This window comes from Fukomys damarensis, unplaced genomic scaffold (genome assembly GCF_012274545.1).
Source record: "Fukomys damarensis isolate Sample0158 unplaced genomic scaffold, DMR_v1.0_HiC HiC_scaffold_15, whole genome shotgun sequence".
Classification (NCBI taxonomy): domain Eukaryota; kingdom Metazoa; phylum Chordata; class Mammalia; order Rodentia; family Bathyergidae; genus Fukomys; species Fukomys damarensis.
Genome location: NW_022900927.1, coordinates 56,123,121 through 56,140,635, shown reverse-complemented (window position 1 = coordinate 56,140,635; position 17,515 = coordinate 56,123,121). Strand labels below are relative to the sequence as shown.

The 17,515-nt window shown below is 46.5% G+C and overlaps 1 long non-coding RNA gene across 1 annotated transcript; it reads left to right on the top strand.

The window, feature by feature from the left end:
• The first annotated feature begins 7,982 nt into the window (after positions 1-7,982).
• LOC104865605 lies at positions 7,983-16,726 on the top strand. Its single transcript, XR_781223.3, has 3 exons — positions 7,983-8,164; positions 8,400-8,526; positions 16,699-16,726. It is a non-coding gene; the product is annotated as an uncharacterized LOC104865605 (long non-coding RNA).
• The last annotated feature ends 789 nt before the right edge of the window (positions 16,727-17,515 follow it).

The following is a 17,515-nucleotide window of genomic DNA, read 5'->3' as shown; positions in this document are numbered from 1 at the left end:
CTGGGCAGACAGGTGGGGTCTGAGGCCAGGGGAGAAGTCTGGCCTGCAGACAACTGTGACAATCATCAGCCTATCAGTGGAATTAAAGGACTGAAAAATTGGAGTAAGTGTGTAAACAGAGGAGGCTGTGGAGGACGGAGTCCTAGGGCTGCCTCCAGCACACACCCAGTGCTGCTGGACCAGCCCTGCCTCATGCTGCCTTCGTGATTGTGGTGGTTCATTGCGATTCGTCAACTTGGCTTGAGTAAGAACCGCCTAGCAGATTCCTGGAGCTGTGGGAGTCTGTGATGATTGACATGCAGGCTGCAGACCAAGAAGGAAGTCCCGCCCTGGGAGTGGGTGGCACCATCCAACAGGCTTGTAGCCTGGATGGAATAAAAAGGGAAAGGAGGAGCCTGCCCTTTTCTTCTTTGGAGGAGCTCGGGTCTTCACCATCACCTTTGGATGCCCATCTCCAAGCTTCCAGTGCAGACCAGGGGTTCACACTGACTCCGCGGTGAACTCCAGGCCTTCAATCCTCGACTGGATCCTTCAGCTCCCCAGTGCACCGACGACCATTTCACATTCTTCCACCTTTCATTCCACAGGCGGCCACTGTGAGTCTACCTTATAAATTCTTCATATACAATCATTTATATTATATTATATTCAGTCTGTTTCTCTAGTGAACCCTAAGGGTTCTGTCCTTTCCACCAAGAGCACCAGTCCACACCTGTTCTGGCGCCTGCCCCACAGAAGCAATGACCATACACAACGCTGTCACCTCTCTAAAGAGCTGCTACCTTGTCACCTGTGTACTTCCGGTCCTTTAATCAGTTATCTTGACATTGGTTGTTGAGGGAACAGGGTCTTTATCCTGAGACTGAGACTTGAATCTTGGCTTTGCTGCATGCAGCTGAGTGACTTTGGAGCCGACCCTTAACTTGTGTCGCGTTTCTCACCACCTTATTTTGACAGCTGAATACGTGAGAAGAGGTTGCTGCTGTGCCTGGCAAATGAAAGGTAATTATAAGAGTCAACAATATGTGTCAGGTGCGATTTCACACAGCTTGTATATATTTATTCTACGAGACAGGTATTCTATTATTTTCACTTTGCTGATAAGGTTAAGTGACTTGGCCAGCCGGTGACTCCAGCATCTCGGCTGTAGGAATTATTCACTTAACCACCACGCTTCACGGTGCTGCATGATACTCTGTCTCTCTCATTTTCAAATGTTTTCTATTAAGCAGCTCCAGTTGAAATTCCCAGTTTTATGTTTTTCCTTGTTATTAAATTACATTCATTATCTGACCCTACGACAACTTTCGTTCCCTCTGTACTGGAATCAGCAGTTTAATGCAATGGCAAGAGAAAAGGAAAGAAAGAAAGAAAGGGAAAGAAAGATTTAAATTTGCTGAAATACAAGAGATAAAGTCTTACCGCCAACCTTCTCTGTGGGAAGCTGGCATTCAAATCACACTGGAAATACGATTTTCTCCTTCAATAGCTAGGAACTGACCAAGAAGAAAAACTATGGTTTTAGAAAGCCATGAAAATCAGAGTAAGATGAGGGATTTTTTATTTTAGAATATTCGGAGAAACGGCAGCCCAACGGTACTCTGCGTGCATGTGTATACACGAGCACAAGTGTGTGCCTGTGTGTGGATGTGTGGTGGCTGTGGGTGCACGTGTGAGGGGTGCACACACACGTGTGCGTCTGGAGTATATACTGTGGCCCTGTGGGTGGCTGGTACAGAAGGAGGGTGGGAGCGATTTTCTGATTTATGTGTCTTTATGTGTCTTCCAGTCATTGAGCTGGTGACAACTGAGAAGGGGAAACAGGCTCCAAGGAGAAAATAAAAGCATGCCTTTCATGAAACAAGGCTGTCGTATTTAGCAAATAAAAACACGGGCCTCCGGTTCCATGAGGAGTGTGGATAATACAATGGAAAATGTTCCAGTGTAGATATGTTCCAGGCAATGTTTGGGATATCTTTTTCCAAAAATTATCTGCAATTCAAATTAACTGGGCATGCTGTGTGTTATCTGGAAACCTCAGCAAGAAAGAGAAGAAATTTAAATACCTGCTGAGTTTGAAGAACTTTTAAAATCCACAAACCACATTTGGACTAGCAAATTCTCTCATTCTGTCTGGGACGTGAACTCATTCTTTCTCTTCCAGAAAGTCCTGTCATGGCTCAGCCAGACCCTCTGTGAAGTGGGACAGAATCTCACTAGCACTCTGTCTTCCCTGAAGGAGAAAACCCCGTGGATTTCATAACAGAGTTCTCGTGCACAATGGCACGGACCACTCCAGAGGTGGAGTTTGTTCTCCACTTCAGTTGAAAAAAAAAAAAAACCCCAAAATCCCAATTAAGAATCTTTTCAAAGGGCCGCTCATGGCCTGTCTTAATAGCCAGCCAGTACCCTGCGGTGTTCAATCTTCTCTTGCCCTCTCTAACTTTCATGGTGACAGAATTCTTCCTTAAGGCACATAGCAAACGCTGGGAAGTCAGTGGCAGGAGCAAGGACACCGATGGGAAAGCACAGGGAAACGTCCTGTGCCTCCAGGGAAGCTCAGAGCAGACACAGGTGAGGACCGGGACCCAGAGGGCCTGTGATGTGTGACTGCAGGGCACCGCTTGTGGCCTCTCGGGTGTCCTGACCAGATTTCCGGAAGCCGGAAGTGCCTCATCAGCCTCTTCACCGGAAGGAAGTAGAATGTGGGAGTTACAGCTCAGGCTCTCAATTGACAGCCTCTGTACTCGTGCGTCACCTTCAATTGTCTGAGCTGGCACCTCTGGGCTCTTGTTGCCTCATCTGTAAAAAGGCTGAAGTACTGGTGTCCACGTCACAGAGTTATTGTAAGGACGAACGGACTGTTAATAAACCCTGGAACTCAGGAAGCACTTAGTAAACGTTAGTCATGATTATTGTTATTGTTGTCCGGGACTCTTTCTCCTAACAAGTTCAGTCACCGTTTTCATGAATAACCTTTCCTGATGGCAGGTGTGATACAGGCTACCCGAGCAATGGGTACCTGTAGAAAACCACAGGAAAAAAAATTAAATCCGAGATGCCTTTATGTCCCCCATCCCACTCTCTGTATCAGAGGGACTTACCAAAGAGCTTTCGGAAACGCGGATACCTGGGCCCCAGACTGCATCTGACAAATCAGAATCTCCACACGTAGGGCCGATAGATCTGTATTTTTAAGGGAGCCTTCCAAACCATTCTACTGAAAAATCAGGCTTAAGGAGCCTTGAAATTCACTCATGTGTGTGCTCGCTCTCGTAGTTTTTAAAAATTGGACAAGACTGTGCACTTGGTTTGAAGCCGGCTGGAGCCGAGCTGCTAAGTCTCCCATCATTCCCTTACAAGCTCTTATTTTCTGAGGCTCCAGCTGTGGTTTCCAATTAGCCCAATCCATGGCTTTTCACCCAGAAGTCCTCTCACAAAATGAATCCACTTACAAATGTCATCATTCTCGCCTTGCTGGGCCACGTTTGATGGATAGAAACCCGTTTGCCATCATTCTCCCTTCCCTCTTGGATGTCAGCTCCCTAACTGAAGGCCACATGTGGCTCTGGTCTCCTGGTCGTCACTCCGAGACCCCGTGGCTCCTGCCTGAGCTCACACTAGCGGACAAGCTCATGAGGGTCTGGACATTTTCTTCCCTGAAATATTAATTTGACATCTAACACTATTTTTCATTTAGTGTTCAGCCAACCATGATGGTGGTTATTTCAGCTCAGAACAGTCTCCGAGGACTCTGGGGTCAAATTACCTTGGCTGTCCGACTGACATTTTAGGAAAATAAAATGACAGGAAAACACTGTAAAAATCCTTTGAAGATGGCTATCTGCAGTTACTGATAAATGAGAGGGAACACGGGGTGTGCCAGGGCCATAAACCAAATAAGTAAACACCAAGTTTGAGGCCAGCCTGGACACCTCAGCAAAAGCTGATCTCAAATACAAAAATAAAATAAAATTTAAAAAGAGCCGGGGATGTAGCTCAGGTTTCAGTAAAAGTCCTGGGTTCAATCCCCAGTACCAAGAAGAAAGAGAAAGAGAAGCAGGGGGAGGGAATGGGGAGGGGGGAGAGGTGTAAGTAGGGGAAGGAGGAGGAGAAGGAAGAGCGAGCCTATCGCCACGGAGGCCGGCCGCTGCCGGGGTCACAGGACGACAAGCCCCTCCTGTCTTTCATCCCCCGGGTTGATACTCCAACTGCCGTATGGAAATGCATCAGTACTGGAAAGCTTTTCCAGCCTTGTGTAGCGGGTGTTTCTCAGGTGCCCCTTGTTGTGACTCTGGGTATCACTGGTAGAGAATAGAACTAGTGAGAGGGGCTATGCCAGGTCACTAAGTGGTCGAGGGACACCAGAGGGGCCGGTCCCACTCACTCGGGTGACGTCTTTCACTGGGGAGTTGTTGCCCAGGACCCAAGCAAACCTGTGCAGGCACAGGAAGCCGTGCCAGGCAGCGGAGGCTGCTGTTCTTTTCATTAGGTCACAAAGCTGCAGTCAAGGGCCTGTGGTGACAGTGAATTTCAGTTCTGCTACCTGGACACTGAAGGAACAGTTTCTTCTTTCTAGTCTTTTTATTATTTATTTATTTACCTATTTATTGGGACAGGGTCTCACCGTGTAGTTGAGACTGACCTGGAACTCACTGTGTAGCCCAGGCTGGTCTCGAACTCACAGGGATCCTCCTGCCTCAGCCTCCTGAGTGCTGGGATTATAGGGGTGCACCACCACGCCCAGCTCTCCTATTCTTTAATAGCGGTAAGAGAGGATGATTTCTGCACAAAGGGTGATTTTAAGCAAAGGATTTAGGTACATATGCAGGCCCCTCTTATTGTAGATAGGTGTCTCTCTAGGCAGAGGCCCTTAGATCTCAGTACATCACTTCAGAACAGACATTGGTTTTAACCCATTCATTCCTTTTATTTTCCATGAAATACCTTTCGTGGATAACATTTTTTTCTCCCTGACAACTTTTCAGACCTTGTTTTCGCTGTATTCCATTTTGAACACAATGTGTGTAAATGTGAATTTATTTCTATAGATCTTCCTTGGATTCATTATGATTCTTGTCTGAGGGTTCATATATTTCCTCCTCTCTGGAAACTTCTTATCAAAACTGTTTGTCCTACAGAGTTTCCTGCAGTCTGGGTTTGGGTGGTTGCCTCCCTGATGGTGTCATTTAGCTTGTTCCTCCGTCCCTTATGGTTCCTATATTTTGGTAGTTAAGTCTAGAGAATTAACCAGACTCAGTTTGATTCTGGGGCCAGTGTATTTTACAGGAGGTACTGTGACCTGCCACCAGGAGGCGCACGATGCCTCTCTTCTTGTGGTACCAGCCACCACTGGTGATGGGTCAGATCTTCCATTTCATTGTGTGAGACAATCTAATCCTCTCCCCCTCTTTTGGGACAGAAAAATCTTCATGATGCGTTTGCTGGGTCAGGGTAAAGGCATGTATTTTTGTTGATGTTGTCAAATTACCCCCTACCACATGGAACTCATACCATGTATGAGAATTGGCTATTAGTGCTCAGAATATATTATCTGATACTGTATTTTTACTTATCTGATGGTTGAAATAGGACATGTTGGGGTGTTTTCAATATGTATGTATCATATTATAACTGAAGTTCTTTTTTCCCCTTCACAGCTGTCTTTCCTGGCCTTCAACTGGCAGTGTGCTTTTAAATCATTAAAGGAGAGAGCACAAGGCCAGGACAAAGTCCACGGGAGCAGGATGACAGCTGAGGTGACTAAGCCCTAACTATTAGGAGCTGAAAGTGGGTCTGCGGTTGCCACGATAACCAAATTTACCCAAGCCCAGTTGGCGCCTGTACTTAGCATTACCTCATGGGTCTCTTTCCTTGCCCTTTAAATGTCATGTTAAATAAGCCAGCATGTTATTGGGAGTTTTGATGCCTGGAAGGTGTCAAAAGGCAGCCTCTGAACTGTTGGGGAAGGGGCTTGGGGGAGGGAGAGGGTAGGAAGACTAAAGGGGGAGTGGCTGTGATCAAAGTATGTTATATGCACACATGAAAATGTCACATGAACCATGCTGTTCTGTGTAATTAATGTGAAATGAATGAATACTTGGTTAAAGCAGGCTTTTCCCCCAGGGTAGAGCGGTTGTCTCCGGCTTCAGTCGCACATGGGGTTGTAGAGAAGCTTGCTCATGGGAAAGAGTGAGCTCTTCCAGCCGCACACAGGGCCTGCAGTGGGCTTAGCTGTCACAAGAAGAGAGCTTTCCCTCCCTCCCTCCCTTTCTTCTTTCTCTGTCTCTCCCTCTCCCTCTCCCTCTCTCTCTCTTTGAACTGGGGATTGAACCTAGGGCCTTTGCACAGAGCTCCATCTCCAGCCCTTTTTAAATTTTTGTATTTTGAGACAAAGTCTCACTAAGTTATATTGGCTGGACCCAAACTTGAAATCCTCCTGCCTCAGCCTCCCAGAGTGCTGGGACTACAGGTGTGTGCACCACCATGCTAAACTAAGAAGTTTCTTTTTAATAACCATCAACGTAAAAGTCCTCTTCTGAATGGCCACAGAATTCTGGAGATGTGTTTTCTAAACTTACCGAGAGGTGGCACCAACAGGTCTATCAGCAAGATCCCAAAAACTGCTAGGAAACCTTTTATGGAAACATGCAGAGTTGGTCCCATGAAGATTTCATTTCTAAATCCAAACTGAAAAATAACCTTGCTAGCATTGATTAAGGGAAGTTGGTGAGTAAAGGTAACACACCATTGCTACCAATTCATATTTATTGAGAACTTTCTATTCACAGGTTACATGAGTTAGGAAGATTTCCTAGTCAGTTAATGGTTCCTAACTGTGTTAGGGTCCCTCACAGTGGGTTTCTCTTGCTTAAGGAGAAAGCTGTGATTAGGATCCAAGTTTTGGTGCATATTGAAAAAGTATAATGGATTATCTTTTTGTTCTAGGTTTTGCTTCCTGTGGTGTGGCCTTTCTGATCAAATTCAGATGCAGATGTTAGCATTCTGTTACTGTAACAAAATACCTGAGACAATCAACTTAACAAAGGAAAGGTTTATTTTGGCTCCCAATTTCAGAGGCTCCAGTCGGTGGTCCTTGGCCTGTTGCTTGGGGCCATGGCAAGGCTGCATATCACGGTGGAGCACCTGGCAGAGGATGCCATCATTGCATGGCAAGAGTAGAAAAGAGAAACAGGAAGGGCTTGAGTCCCAATATTGCCTTCAAGGCAGTGCCCGTGATGGCTAGTGCCTCTCCCATCAGGCTTCATTTCTTTTTTATTTTTTTTCTTTCTGGAGACAGGGTATTACTGTTTCCTAGGCTGGCCCGGAACTCATGATCTTCCTGCCTCAGCTTCCACAGTGGCTGGGACTACAGTTTAGCCTCCACTCCTTAAAGGTCCTTCTGGGAACCAAGCCAGCATCACATGGGCCTTCGGGGGCACTTGTCCAAACTATACCAGAGGTACTTGGCAAGTTCAGATGAGAAGAGATAAGATTAGAGGCCACTTACCTCATACCCAGGGAGAGTCTCCAGCTGCCCTCCATGAACAAGCTTGGTTTTCATCAATGTGACATGTGTTTTTTTGAGACAAGGTCTCACTATGCGGTTCAGGCTGGCCTTGAATTCATGACCTGTAGCTCAAGCTGGCCTCGAACTTGTGATGATCATCTTGCCTCGGCCTCCTGAGTGCTGGGACATCAATAAGACATGGTCCAGAAGTTTTCCTGTGTACTAGAGGCTAATTCACAGACATGCATTTCTTGAAGTCTTAGGCTGGGTCTGTGGCAGCACAGTCAGGCTCTGATAAGGCCTCTTCTCTGGCTTGGCTGCCCTCTTGCTGAATGCCCATGGGGCCTTTCCTAGGTAGGTGAAGTATGGGGAGAGCTCTGGTAGCTCTTCCCCTCCTTATGTGGGCCCTAGTTTGATTAGATGAAGGCTGCTTCCTGGTGGACCCATTTAACTTTAATCTTCCTACAGTCCTGCCTCCTGCACGGCCACATGAGCTGGTGGAGGGGCCAGACACACAGTTCAGTCCACGGCATGGTAGGACCAAGACCCTGGAGGATACGAGCTGCCTGAGTTTGACAGAACTCCTGGTGTTCTGTTCTAAAGCAACATTTATGCCTGAAAATGACTGCCAGAGAAACTTGACATTCTGGGCAGGTAGGATTCTGAAGCTAAGAGCTGGCTTCCATTCTGAGTTCAGGCAGGGTCTTTGTGTGTGTTTCTGGCCAGAGCACAGTGCAGGCTGTGATCACCCTGGGACTTGGGGAGGCCTCGCACCTGCAGGCAACAGGACCAGCAGCAGGAAGGAGAGGGGCTCCCACCCCAGGAGGATCTGGGATTGGCTCCTGGTGTTTTAAAGCTGTGGTTGATTTCCTGCTGCCTTTCCTTTCAGGCTCTGGCTCTCAGGTTGCGCACCAAGAGCACTGTCCTCAGAATGAGGTCGTCTACTAAGGATGGAGTGTGGTGAAAACGCTCTGAACAGGCCAAACAGAGGCTGCACAGCTGGGCCTATGAAAGCAGTGAGTACAACGACAGCCTGGGGAAAATTCAATCTTAGTGGACTCCACTGCACTGTGCGGCTCTGGGGATTGAACCTTGGGCCTTCACACAGAGCTACCTCCCCAACCTTTTTTGCATTTTTTGTTTTGAGACAGAGTCTTGCTGAGTTGCTCAAGTGGGGCTTGAACTTAAGATCCTCCTGCCTCAGCTTCCCACAAGCTATATATGACAAGCATAGGCCACCATCCCTGGCTCATTCTCAGGTTGTTTAGGATTTCCTTTCTCTGGGTCAGTTTTTAGAGTTTTGTTCTGAAGCTTGTCTATTTTGTGTCCTTTCTGGGTTTTATTTTTTTGTTTTGTTTTTTGGTGCTGGGGATCGAACTCGGAGCCTTGTGCTTACAAGGCAGGCAGCAGAACCACTGAGCCAAACCCCCGACCCTTTTCTGGGTTTTATATTTCAGATCCAGTCATGGTTTGTGGCTGAGCTCAAGCTTCTGTAAGTTTTTTATTTTTATTTTTTAAAGAAGAGGATCAGAAGTGACTGCTTCAGAAAGGCACGTGTTGTCATGCACTGCCCTGGATGGGCACAGCCCAGATGCCCAGAGTGCCCAGTCCTGTGGTTTGTTTTTCTTAGCTTCATGAAGTTATGGGCTAGACAATATAGCACAGTTCCTGTCCATTGTAAGTGCTCTAAAGTAACAACTATTACAATCAACCCTTCTTTGACAAATTGTTCCATGTCCTAAGTGCAAGGGTCTAAGGCTCAAATGCCTTCCAGGGCCAGGAAAGTAATTTAAGTATGCAAAGCTATTTGACATGGGACCAGACAATAGGGAACAGAGTGGAGAAAACTATGAGGAAATCGGGGAGTCTGTGCTTTGTTAAAAAGAAAACAACCATGCTTATGTTTCACAATAGAAAGAAGAGAAGGAAAGGAGGGAGGGAGGAGGAAGAAAGCAGACAACGTTGTACACGTTTGCTAGCTGAGCTCATCAGTCTGCAGTCCTTCTGCTGACTTAGAGTGGATTTTTTATTTAAGTAGCTGAGTTTTATGTGGAAAACAATCCCAGATCTTAAGCGCCATGCTTCAAAGTTAGCAACACAGGAAACTTTCTATCGAATTTCTACCCAAAGAGGAGTCAGGTGCCTCTCTCTTCTCCAGTGTCAGGGAAATGGTCGGTAAATTTCCATAATTTATTAACAAGGGCCACAGTGCAACAGCAGCGTTCTCTTCATGTACAGTTTCTTTTTAATAGAGGACTCAATTTTGAGAAGGCAATTTTTCTGGTAATTGAGCAGTGCGAGATTGGTTTTAAAAGCAAGATATGAGTGGCTTTGTTTGGAAGTCGGGGGCCAAGGCTGAAACACTCTGTGGGGCACAGACGGTGTTTATTAACATCTGGAATCTTCAAACACCGATGTGTGTTCTTCAAGGAATCTGTATTCAGGCTCTGCTTATAGAAAGGATGAATCGGGAGAACCCAGTGCAGTATAATTTGGGGTGAGTGAATAAATTTCCCTTTGAAGTCTCCCTCCCTCAGCACCCGAAATGGCTGTAATCCTCAGCCCTCTGCAGTAAGGACATTAGACAGTCTTCCAAATAGATCTTCACGGGTCATCTGGGAGGGGATGGCACACTGGGCCGCTCTCTCCCTGACCCCTTATCTCCAACCAGATTATTGAATTCCCGTCGCCTTGTTGGTGCTCCGAGAAAAGAACAAGGAAGAAATGCGTAGGAGGACACACACACACATGCACGCACGCACGCACGCACGCACACACACACACACACGCACACACACACACACGCACACACACGTTCACACGAAAGCCACACCTTCATTCATCCGCAGGCAGACACCTCCTGAGCTCCTGCTTTGTGAACACACACACACACACGCACACACACACACGCACACACACGTTCACACGAAAGCCACACCTTCATTCATCCGCAGGCAGACACCTCCTGAGCTCCTGCTTTGTGGCCCCAGGGAGGAGATACTGACCCAGAGGGTGGTGGTACCAGGGTGGAGAGCGTGGAAGGTACTGTGACCACGTGCAAAGGGCACCCACTCAGACCAGCAGAGTGGCACAGGCCAGGAGGGGACTTGTAGGATGGCTTCCTGCAAGTGACACGGGCTGAATCCTAAAGAAAACAGCAGAAGCAACAGGAGGAGCGGCTGCTGGCTGCACACCTCGAGGCTCTGTCCTCAGATTTTCCAGCTTTAGGTTTCACTTGATCTTAGCCAAAAGGCCGAGAAGCGATCCAGCTTTAAGTTTCAATCGGTCACTTGGATGGATATACTCAGGGGCCATTTATCACTGGCAGATGGCACAAAGTTCAGAGAGATGGAGATTCCTCTGGACAGTGGCAGAACCTGGGCTCCAAAAGATCCTGGCAGGGCAGAGGAGCAGGCAAAGTGCAGCACAATAAAGTTGACCAAGATAAATGTTTAAAAAACAAACAAGCAGCTAGGCATGGCTATCATCCCAGCATTTGGGAGGCTGAGGCAGGAGGATCACTGTGAGTTTGAGGCCAGCCTGGGCTAAATAGTGAGTTCAAGACCAGACCCTGAATTACATGGCAAGACCCTGTCTCAAAAACAAAACACAGAGGGCCAGGGATGTAGCTCAGTAGTGCTGTGCCTTCTTCCAAACACAAGGTCCTGAGTTTAATCCCTGATACTGGAAAAATAAATAAATAAACCAAAAACAACAACAACAAACCAAGCAAAACAACAAACACCACCAACCTCATAATAAGAGGTGTTTTATTTCAGAAGTAGGAAAACTGTGACTCATGGCCCAGATTCAGCCAGCTGCCTGTGTTTGCAAGTTGAGTCTCATGCTTGGTCTAAAGCAGCCCGCGTCCCACCTCAGTGGGTTGTGTGGTTGCGGGTGACCCTCAAGTAATCACTATCTGCTCAGCCTTCTTTCAGTCCACCCCAAGTTCAAGGTGAGTCCAGATCCAGAGTGTGATACGTGCAGTTCTCCACAGATTCTTTTTTTTTTTTTTTTTTTTGAGACAGGGTCTCACTATGTACTTGAGACTGACCTGACTCACTCTGTAGCCCAGGCTGGTCTCCAACTCACAGCGATCCTCCTGCCTCAGCCTCCCGAGTGCTGGGATTACAGGTGTGCGCCATTGCGCCCGCTCCACAGATTTCTTAAAATCAGTCCTGGACGAACCAGCGAAAGAACAAGGAGCCAACCCGGGACAAGTTGGGTTGGGGGTGGGGTCAGCATCCCGGGTCTTTGTGGGCGGAGCCACCAGAGGCCTGCGCTTGAGGCTGAGCCTCTCCCGAGAGAGGGATTCTGGCCCCTGAGGGGCGGATGAGCAAAGGAGAGGCGCAGGGGGTTCCGGGAACTGTTTGCAGGTCAAGCAAAGGAAATATGGATCATTGGCCTGAAGAAGCATGTGCCCGGGATGCTAGTGACATCAGCCTCAGGCAGCACTGACTGAGTCTGAGCCATGCGTTCCCACCAGCCCTTTAGACCGTGGCCTTAGGACTCCCGCTTGGCGCAGGAAGAATGGGGGGCATAGATGGAAGTTCAGGGGTCCAAGATCACACAACCAGCAAGTGGAGAAGCCGAAGCTCAGCCCATGCAGCCCGTCCCTAGGGCCCGTGTGTTTCCTTTGTGTACCGTTGGTGTAAAGTGACGCGATTCCCGAGTTGGCCCTGATGGCGACAGACAGAGCAGCTGTCAGAGGAAGCGGGGTAGCAGATCCCGGCCCAAGGCGAAGAAGACCTTCCAAACATCCAGGGACAGAGCAGAGCTCGGTGGGAGGAAACCTTGTCATGGAGGCCGGGTCAGCCGGCCAGGGTTCGCGAGAGGCTTCCAGACTGGGTCAGAGCGGTCGGCCCGCAGGTCTCCTTGTCGCCTTGGCCCACTGTGGCTCGAGACTCGGGGTCTCTTCGAGGACGGCGGACAGGTGGGCAAGGGCCAGCAGCAGCACAAGACCTGCGAGGGACGAAAGGAGGGAAGCCTTTTTCTGAGTCCTTTGCACGTTTAAATCATTCCATCTTCAGAGCAGCTATGGATACCGTGAATGTCATTTTACTGATGCAAAAACTGAGAGGCCTGCAGTTGCTACATATTTTATCCAGAGTCTCAGAACTAGTATTAGAGGCAGGATTTGGATCTCAGTAGGCTAATTCTAGAGCCTGCAGTCCTAGCCGCCACTGTATGAAACGCTCTTATGTAGAGAGGATGTGTAATTGAAAACAAGACAAACAACAACAACAAAAAACCCCTCTGTTTTCCCCTGCCCTCACGTCAAGATTTTTGACACCTCCTCTTCACTTTATTACTAGAAGCTGATAGTAGCAGTTGTCAAAATAATGGGCTCATTTTATCAGACAAAGGTTTACAGCACCCGATTCTCCGGCTTCAGAAACAGGTTCCCGGGTAGGGGGTTCCCAGACGCTCCGTAGATTCCTGAACTCATCAAGCTGTTAGGGCTTTGTTCAGTCTCCGAAGTCCCAGGCGAAGACGTAAACAGTAATGTCCTAGTCCCAACAGTATGTCTGGTTCCGATGGGAGCATTACTTCTGCTGAGAACCACAGTTCCTGCACTTTTCACAGAGGTAGAGCTGAGCTCGGTATCAAGGATTTCTGCACGATAATTTCCATGATGGTAAGAGGGAATTCGGTAACCATAAGAACTGTACTTGGCATCCAGGAGATGCTTAAAAGTACACAGTTGCCTAAAACTGTAATCAATTGGGATGTATTGACCTTGGGGGAAGAGGGGTGTCAATGTAATTTATTTTCTTTATGGTATTTTGGAGGTTCTTTTATCATTTTTTCCCCCAGTGCTTGGGATTTTTTGTTGTTGTTTTGTTTTTCCAGGGATTGAACTCGGGTCCTCGCGCTTGTGAGGCAGGAGGCTTGGGGTTCTGACAGTAAGTTGTGACTCCTGTTTGACCGCCGCCACGCTGAGGTTTGTGCCTCCAGTTGCTACACAAATAAAACTCATCTCTTCTCGGCGCATTGTAGTCCAAGGTGGAAAAAAAAATTCGTAAGAAAAACTGTGGGTGGCCGGGGATTTAGCTCAGCGGTTCGGTGGCCTGCCTTGCAAGCGCAAGGACCCGAATTCCATCCCTGGTACCAAAAACAAAACAAAACAAAACAACAAAAAAAACCCTGTGGTGTTGCTTAGCCAGGGACTGTATTCCGCAGCCTCCTTTTTGGTCAGATCTGCTTTTCTCCATACGGAAGCCCAATGAGGACGCTGGGCAGGGGTTGCTTGTGGTCAGTTCCGTCTATAGATGAAGACACAGGCTTTGGAAGGGACATTTGAGGGAGGGCCCTGGGGCTTGGGGTAAGGACTGTTTACTAGTTGGAAGGGAAGCTTCAAATAATGGAACAATTGTGCAGCTGCGCTTGTTTATACCACCTGATCTCCCAACGCCATCCAATACCACGTACCAGGCTTATCTTTTTCCCACAGTGGAAATATTACTGCTTCTTTTCTCCTACATACATAGGATTGCTGTAAAAATTATGATAAAATAAAGTGAACCGGGAAGATGGCAGCTGCAGCAGTTTCTAAAAGGTCTCTACATTCCCCAAATCAAAACAGACAGCAACTAGATGGCTAAGGCAAAAGTCCACAAGTGCACGAAGAGTGGATGACAGAAGATCCCCGTAGGCTCCCGAATCCATGAAGACCCACACTGTGCCAGGACCCGTGCAGGAGAGGCAGAGGGAGGTGAGGCTTCCGATGAGTCCGGTGAGAGAAGGGTCCCAGCAGTCCACGGGCATTCACCGGCCGGCCGGAGAGCGCAGGTGGGATCGCAAGAGGCCTTCGAGCTCCAGGAGCAGGCAGTGAGTGGAAAGAATTTGTGGGAAGAAAAGTGAAGAGAGGGCCGGGTGTGGTGGTGCACACCTGCAACCCCAGCACTCAGGAGTCTGAGGCCAGCAGGAGTTCAAGGCCAGTTTGGACTACAGAACAGGACCCCGCCTCAACAACAACAACAAACAAACAAAAAAACAAAAGAAGCTGGACTACTTTATCTCCTATAAACTTTTAAAACTGAGCAGCCAGAAGTCGCCTTGGGATAGTGTTCTGTTTTGAAGAGTAATAGTGAAAACGAGCAGGAGAGAAGGGAAAAGCCCATTATAAGTGGTGGGAGGAAAGGAGGCCAGGAAATGTCAGGAAGCCGCCAGGTTGTTTAAATTCTTCTGACCAACATCATAAACAGGAGCTCCGTGAAGTTAGTAAAGCTACTATAGGCCATGGTTTTTTTTTTCCCCTTCAAACTTCAGGAAAAATACATTTTATGTAAAAATAAGCAATAAAGGTCAAATTGTGTAGTTCAAATCCTACACAAGATTATTTTAAGGAGAAAAATGTGCAGAACAGATAGCATGTGTTCAGACAGTGAAGTCACCCCAGAGGTCCCTGTGGAACACTCAGAATCATAACCTTGTGTTTAAAAACCCGTTAAAAGAGACAGAATGACAGAAGATGTGAAGGAACAGCTCCAATCAAATTAGCAAAAGAGGTTTACATGAGCGGCTAGAATTCGGGAAAGCATTAACAATAAAAGAAATAAAGACGGATCTTCATAAATGAAGACTACACATGCAATAGAGAAGACATTAAAAAGCAGAACATTGCAAGATTTTTCTAAAGATTTTTCTTACTTTTCTAAAGTAAGAAAATTTTCAAAAATGTCAAGAGAAACTGACAAATACTGAAGAAAGCCAAATGACATCCAACATTCTGGCTCAAGGACCTCTCTGCAGGGAAAAACGAAAGGGAACAGAGCACATGCAATTCAAGACAATTTTCCTGAAATTAAAAAAAAAATTGAAACTACACATGAAAAGAACATACTATGCATTTGAGAAAATGTCAGCAGAACTACCAATACTTAGGCGATTCCAGTGAAACTTCTGTGCTTTAAAGAGAAAGAAAAAAATTATTTTTACTCATCTAAGCAAAAACAGCAGAGGGAAATTAAATTATTTTGCTGTCAGAATTTCAAAAGCCGTGATGTACCACGGAAGCAAACAGAATGGCACATTTAAGATACTCGAGAAAGGAAAGGGTGAGCTACGGATTTTATATCCAGTAAAAGTGACATTCAAGTATTTATTTTTTGTGTTTTACTTGACAACTCTTATCAATAGACAAACTCACCAGTATGTAAGAACTCAGGGAACAGTATGCCTGTAAACCTTCCCAGAATATTCCACTGGAGAAGAAGCTTCAGACAAGAGGTAGTGAGAACTAAAAATGCATGTGTTTCTAAATTAAAACTATAGGAAGCCAAGTGTGGCAGCAGAAACCTATAATCCCAGCACGGGGAAGGCTGAGGCAGGAGGATCGCAGGAAGTCCAAGGCCGGAATGTGCAACACAGTGAGTTTTAGGCCAGCCTGCACTCAGAGTAAAACCCAGTCTCAAAAACAACATCAAACAAAAAAAGACTAATTTGGGTGTTGAAATGAAGGGTGTGTCATAGGCATTGGTTGTATAATCAAGTAATATAGAGTATAGCTAGTAAAAATAAAGGTACAAAGTAGAAAAAGTACAAAAGTCTTAAATGTTCTCAAAGATAACTTTTAGCGGCATTAGTATTAGTACTGCTATTCTGGGACAGTTGCAAGATAAAGTAAAATTCACACTGTTCTTGAGAATCAAGACTTCTATTGGAAAAAAGAAGATATGGCTATGATTCAGAAGGGGTTAAATAAAAACATATGACTTGGAATCAGAGCTGTATACCATACAAGACTGTACCTATGTGTATATACATGTGTGCAGATGTGTTTCCTCTATACAGACAGGAGGTTATAGACTACACACTCTGGGCTACATAGTGAGTTCCAGGTCAGACTCAACTACATAGTGAGACCCTGTCTCAAAAAACCAAAAACCAAACCAAAACAAAACAAAAGAAGTGCCTAGAGTATTTTGTTACACCCCACAGCAAGGAAAGTATCGAACATGTGTAGGGGCATAGGAAAAGGACACCTCAGAAGTCAAACTGAAGAGGTTCTCCAGCCAAACCAGGATGATTTGAGGTTTCAGAAAGGTAATCATTGTGAATGATTGAAATCTATTGAAAATACTTGTCCATTAATTCAAACACATATTTGAAAAATAATTGTTCATTTTCAGAGGATGATGCAAAATAGAATCAATCCTTTTTTTCCCCTTGCCTTTTATGTACAGACGGTGAGGCCAATTAACCAACGGGGAGGAAATCTCTATTTTGCAATCCTCAGAAAGTCATTGACTTGAAGCCTCAGTCGTCACCAGCTGCTAACATCACCAAAACAGAGACAAGTGGACGTGACACGGCTCTTGATCAAAGACGCCGCCATCTGTGGGCTTTCCGAGGATGAACCCAAGTGCGCTCAAACTTTTGGGTCCGGCTGCATGTGCAGAAAACAGAGGACGGACAGACACACTGGTGGGCACCGTACATATGCAGGCAACAAAACCCAGATGTAGGAACCTGGATGGGACCAATCCCCGAGTTCTTCAGCAGGCACAGGAAGAGGAAGCAGGAGATTGCAAAAGACTTACCATACCAAGTCATTTTCTAGTGGATAAGACATCTAGGAACACATTCCTGAGTGATTAACTTCACTGAAAGAAACGTAGGGCAGTTAGCACCACACACGTCAGGCTGGTGTTCACTTGTGTGAGGAGGAAAGGGACGGAACACCCCGGGGATTTCTCGGTTATCCAGCAAAATTATTCTTTCTGACTTTGGTGTTGCCAGGGTGGTCTCCTGAGTGACTCAGCAAAACACACATCTGGGTTTTGTGTCGGGTTGCGTGTTTTATTTTGAAACAAAAACATTTAAAATGGTTTTGAGAAATTATAAGTCTTTTGCTTAATTCTGTAACCCAGCTTCAGAGATAAATACTGTTAGCGTCTTGGTGTTTGTCCTTCCAGACCTTTTCTCTTATTCCCAGTGCTGGGGATCAAACTCAAGACCTTCTGCTTGCCAGGCAGGAGCAGTGCCGCTGAGCTCCATCCC